Consider the following 6,000-nt stretch of genomic DNA (forward strand, 5'->3'; position numbering starts at 1 on the left):
AATGGGAATGTGTTTTTCATAAGAAAAGAGTAAAAGGACAAAATGAATGAGAATATCTGGTTTAAACTGTTCTTCTTGGTTAACAACAATTTCATTTGGTTTTTAAATTCTAATTTTTTATGTACTTTAGGCAACTTTCTTAAACTTTACAAATGAGATCTATTTATCCATAATATTGGTTAAGAATACATATTCCTAATTCTCCCAAAACTAATGAATCAATAAAGAAATGGGCAAGTGAACTAAACAGAACTTTCTCAAAAGAAGAAATTCAAATGGCCAAAAAACACATGAAAAAATGCTCACCATCTCTAGCAATAAAGGAAATGCAAATTAAAACCACACTAAGATTCCACCTCACCCCTGTTAGAATAGCCATCATCAGCAACAACACCAACAACAGGTGTTGGCGAGGATGTGGGGAAAAGGGAACCCTCTTACACTGTTGGTGGGAATGTAAACTAGTCAACCAACCACTCTGGAAAAAAATTTAGAGGCTACTTAAAAAGCTAGACATTGATCTACCATTTGATCCAGCAATACCACTCTTGGGGATATAACCAAAAGACTGTGACACAGGTTACTCCAGAGGCACCTGCACACCCATGTTTATTGTGGCACTATTCACAATAGCCAAGTTATGGAAACAGCCAAGATGCCCCACCACTGACAAATGGATTAAGAAAATGTGGTATCTATACACAACGGAATTTTATGCAGCCATGAAGAAGAACAAAATGTTATCATTCGCTGGTAAATGGGTGGAATTGGAGAACATGATTCTGAGTGAGGTTAGCCTGGCCCAAAAGACCATAAATTGTATGTTCTCCCTCATATGTGGACTTTAGATCAAGGGCAAACACAACAATGGGATTGGACTTTGAGCACATGATAAAAGCGAGAGCACACAAGGGAGGGGTGAGGATAGGTAAGACACCTAAAAAATTAGTTAGCATTTGTTGCCCTTAACGCAGAGAAACTAAAGCAGATACCTTAAAAGCAACTGAGGCCAATAGGAAAAGGGGACCAGGAACTAGAGAAAAGGTGAGATCAAAAAGAATTAACCTAGAAGGTAATACACACGCACAGGAAATCAATGTGAATCAATGCCCTGTACAGGTATCCTTATCTCAACCAGCAAAAACCCTTTTTCCTTCCTATTATGGCTTATACTCTCTCTACAACAAAATCAGAGATAAGGGCAAAATAGTTTCTGCTGGGTATTGAGGGGGTAGGGGGAAGAGGGAGGGGGCACAGTGGGTGGGAAAGGAGGGGGTGGGGGCAGAGGGGAGAAATGACCCAAGCCTTGTATGCACATATGAATAATAAAATTTTTTAAAAAAGAATGCATATTCCTAACATGAAAATAATTCCGAGAATCTGTATTTATAATGAGCTCCACTAAAATTCTAAATAATTTTTGCACATTTAGCAAACTCTATTTGCATCTCACCTCAATTGTAACAAATCAAAATTCCTGGCAAACAGGCAGTCAGATTTTCATGCTAATAATTAAGATCTGAACTGTCCTTCCCCCCACATGAAAACCCACTATTCTAATGAACAAATATATTTGTTCAGAATCAATGTTTTTTAAACAATTTTCTGAGCATGTATTAATGACTGATTGTTAAATTGATATTCTTAATAGAAAAAATGTTACTTCTTAAATATGAAATAAAGTTTTTGCTACCATCATGTAAATTTTCTAAAATATTTTAGAATACAAAGGAAAATAATTTTTCACTATGTGACAATGCATACAAAGGATATCATGAAAGAAATCAAACAAAAAAGTAAAAGAAAGACACCCCTCCCACCACATTGGATCATCATCTCTATCATGGTTGTTTTACTGTCACAAGGGTAAGGCAATACGTAGGAAGAGGGTAAACTGCTCTGGTAAAGGTTGACAATCACACTATCATATATATAAAAACAAAGCTTGAACCTAGAAGGGGGACCAGTCCTTAGACATGTGGGAAGATGAACTCCTATACTTCTATTCTCGTTTGGCCTTTCCAGTGGTTGGTTACTCTGACACTGAGATGCAGTATGGTGAATAGGCAGAAACATCTCTCCAGAAACCCCAGCTGATGGTGAATGAATTATATCATATATATATATATATATGCGTGTGTGTGTATATATATACAATTAATACAGTTGCACATTTCTTTGTGTTTTTCTTTTTATCATTTAGCTTTACAGCAGCTTTATAGCACTTTTTCAACTATGTTTCAACCTCTCCTCTACCAAAATTGGCTATTAAATAAGGATATATTTCATGGGACAAAACATTAACAGTAAACATTTGTCTCTTTAAAGCCAGGATTACTGAAGAACCAGAAATTGGCAAAACCTTCAATCTCAGGAAACAGTATTCAGAACTAATAGAATTAGATTAATTTCTCCCAATTTTAATTTTAACTTCTACAAAAGAGCTAATTATTCATAATTCCACATCAGAGAGAGGTAGAAATCTGAGGGGAATGGGGAGGGGTAGGTAGGTGTGGGTATCTGTGTGTGTGTGTGTGTGTGTGTGTGTGAGAGACAGAGAGAGACAAGCTGGTCTAAAAAGTAGTTTTATTAAGTAAAGGATGATGGAGAAGTGTAAGAAAATGAATGGGGCAGAAGGAGAAGAAAAGAGCAAGAAATGAGATGGAAAAATAGATAGGAGGAGAAGAAAGAGGCAAAGAAAGGAGGAGAAAATAATGGACAGAGAGAAGGCATAAGAAAGCAGAACTGTAATAAAAATTGTAATGCAAATAACATTTGTTCAAAGAACATTACAAGTTTGGAACTACAAAGTAAGACATATATTTCACATTAAAAGTTTACCTTTAAGAAAGAAGATCTTTGAATATATAATTCCTAAAACACTTTTCTATTATTTTAATAGGTGAAAAATTAAGAAAGACACTAAAATTTCTAATACATATCAAACTTACAAATTATACAATATTAAACACAGTTATATTATCAATAAATAATATACACTATCAATCAAAACTAGGATCAGAATGAAGATAATAAAGAATCTACCATCTCTTGACATTCTAAGTAACTGTATTCACCATCAAAACTATACAAAAGCATAAAATCCCCTTTAACATTCATAGGTAAAACTCTAATTTTCTATTATAATACCAAAAATTAACTTATTTTTGCAATATACATTATCGTACCAAGAAAAAAAAGGCTACAACCTCAACCATTTGGTCTTTATTGCCCTGACTACTTTTCTTCTTTTTGCTGTGTGGAAAAGGTTCTTAGTATCATTCCCTAGCAAAAAAAGCACCGACCACAGTAAAGCCCAGGCCTCCTTCCTTCACTTTATTAACATCTAACACCCTATTAATCTCATGCTACTGAGAAATAACTGTTCCAAATAAATGTTACTTATTCCTTTAGGAAGCAAAGGAGATTTTTGTTGTCAAAGTCATATTTTATTTATTTATCTAATATATCCTCTTGACAGTCTAACAAGTTCAATGCTTTCTGCCACATATTTGACAGAAACGAAGATGAATCCAACACAGATTTTAGTCTAGCAGTCCTAAGTAATTTCCACATGCATGACTGTAATTTCCACATTCATAACTGACATTAGAAATACTAAAATAAATGCTCTGTGAGGATTAATTACATGTGATAACATTATAAATCAAGGAAGGATTCCATGGAAATACTGTTATAAAAAAGGAGACATACCAATGTGATGGGATTTGAATACCAACAGCTGTGGAGGAGAGAAACAAGTATAAACATTCATGGTAGGCACTTTATGCAAACTGAAAAAGGGAAAGGTAAAAAATAAAAACAGAACATACAAGTCATAAACTACTTGACTAAAACTTTCAATTTATTCTGTAGCTAGTGATAAGTAAATCTTTAGTTTGAGTGGTAAAATATGATCAGAAAACTAAGTCCAATATTAGTATGCAAAAACAGTATGGAGGAAGAGATAATTCATCTGAGACGAGACAGCAATATAACTAATTAAATCAGTAAGTAAGGAAATATTTAAAGCACATAGACATATTTCTGCAATACCATATGTGGGACTCAAAAACTGAACTATTAAAATGATCAAACAGAGTGAACAGTGCAGCTAATGTAAGTCCCAATTATTATGAAGACGGTAGCCCTCTTAATCAGAAGACTTCAGAACACTGGAGGCTATGGGACTGGAGACAGTAATTCAGTGTTATATATTCTGAGGTTCAGGGAACAAAAAGACCTCCGTATGACAATTATCTCTTAGCAGCTAAGGATATAAGAATGAGAAGAGAAGACTTTCATGAAATTGAGTAAAAATCCCTAATAAAATGTAAATGCTATGAAAGCAGAGATGTTTTCTGCTTTGTTCACTGTCATATCCCAAGTGCTACAAGAGTGTCTGGTACTCAACATATATTCAGTATTTCCTCAAAGAATGCCACAGAACCAACCAAACTGAGAGAGAATGAAAGAATCTGACACAAGAGTTCTTTCTTGTCAATACAATACAAGGGTTCAAAAGACTGATCTTATAAACGACAAAGGTCAAACATAAAAGTACAAAGGGAATTCAGACAAGAATATGAGAACAGCATTAATAATCATAGGAAAACCAGAGAAAGAGACTATTATAGAAGTCACAGTGGGTAAGTCTCATGACAAAGAAAACGGTGACTTTGTAAGACTCAACTGACAAAATACTTACTTTTTACCTACCTTGCATGGTTGCAGATCATATTTCACACAGTGCTGAAAATCTTTTCCTTTGGAGTTTCCTGATGTATCTACTGAGCCAGCAAAATAGCCAACTTCTTTGCATACAAAACTGTAATGAATGTGCAATGATATAGTAATCAGATAAAAGGAAACATATACCTAATGCCCATTAAATATGATTTTATATAAAAATAAAACTTAATTCCTTGAAAAGTAGTTTAACATAGATCAAATAAAAACTAAAACATAAGAGAGTTATAGTAACTAAAACACAAGGAATTCAACCTAGGAAATAAAGGACTACTGCAGCTTTTAATATTTCAGTTTAAAATATCAGGATACATAAGAACTAACAGTCAACAAAGTCTACCAAGTAGACTTCATCTACCTTTAAGGACCATCTGCAATTAGCAAACAAAACAACTTGCTCTCTAAGTCACATATACATTAGAAAATAGCTTACAAATTTTAAAAATGCCAATTTTGATTAATAATAGAGCTGATTAACAAAGAGTATAAAGGGACTCTAATTATGATATCATACATGGTTATTATTTTTTAATCATGTAGCAATTATGTTCATAAATAAAATAAGTAAAAAGTCAAAGCAAATAAAATCTAGACGGAATCTGGCTTTTTTTTTTCCCTCTCCTGGATGAGGCACCAGCAACATGAAGCACCCTCACAACTGATGGGCAGGAAGGACTGAACCACTGAGTCTTCAACTGTGGAGAAAAGTAAGTTAAAAAAAAGTCACCTAGACATAATAGTAAAATGATAAGTAAATAAAATTTATTTATCTGAATGTTTAGTTTTAACATATATATACTCTAAAATAGACTTATACTATATTATATAAGTACAAATTTTAATAACTTAAAGGAAAAAATCCTAAAGTAAAGCAAATTACTCACCAATAAAAATGAGGCTTTATCCTTTTCAACATTAATGTTATTAATGGATCCACACGAAGCCAAGTGTTCAGGGTGAAGCCAATGTGATAAGGACAATTTGCAAAAGGAGGCAATGAAATTGCCTACAAGGCAATGAGAAAAAGTAAAGTATCAGCTAAAGAAAATATTGAGTCACTAAAGGAGAAACCTGGCCTTACAGATTAAAAAAAAATCATAAAATCATGAACAGCTATAAAAACAGAAACAATTATGTTACTTAAATAATCTAATACATACTGTTTGTTGTCTATACCACGATTATATTTTCAAATAGTGAATTAAATTTCATATCTACATTACAGTGAGTTTTAGACTATTCTAACTTCCC

The 6,000-nt window shown here is 33.3% G+C and overlaps 1 protein-coding gene across 5 annotated transcripts in view; it reads right to left on the reverse strand.

Moving 5' to 3' along the window:
- The window catches only part of LOC109687857 (NBPF family member NBPF6-like protein), a 480,343-nt gene extending 475,017 nt beyond the window's left edge, over positions 1-5,326 (reverse strand). For 2 of the 5 annotated variants that reach the window (XR_012439854.1, XR_012439855.1), the window contains exons 1-2: positions 4,720-5,326; positions 3,715-3,742 (exon numbers count right to left, since the gene is read on the reverse strand). The gene's annotated coding sequence lies outside the window, so the exon portion shown is untranslated. The remainder of the gene's footprint in view (positions 1-3,714; positions 3,743-4,719) is intronic. The other 3 variants (XR_012439856.1, XM_074050471.1, XM_074050472.1) reach the window with 3 other exon arrangements.
- Between the last annotated feature and the right edge of the window lie 674 nt (positions 5,327-6,000).

Source organism: Castor canadensis, chromosome 12 (genome assembly GCF_047511655.1).
Source record: "Castor canadensis chromosome 12, mCasCan1.hap1v2, whole genome shotgun sequence".
Taxonomy (NCBI): Eukaryota; Metazoa; Chordata; class Mammalia; order Rodentia; family Castoridae; genus Castor; species Castor canadensis.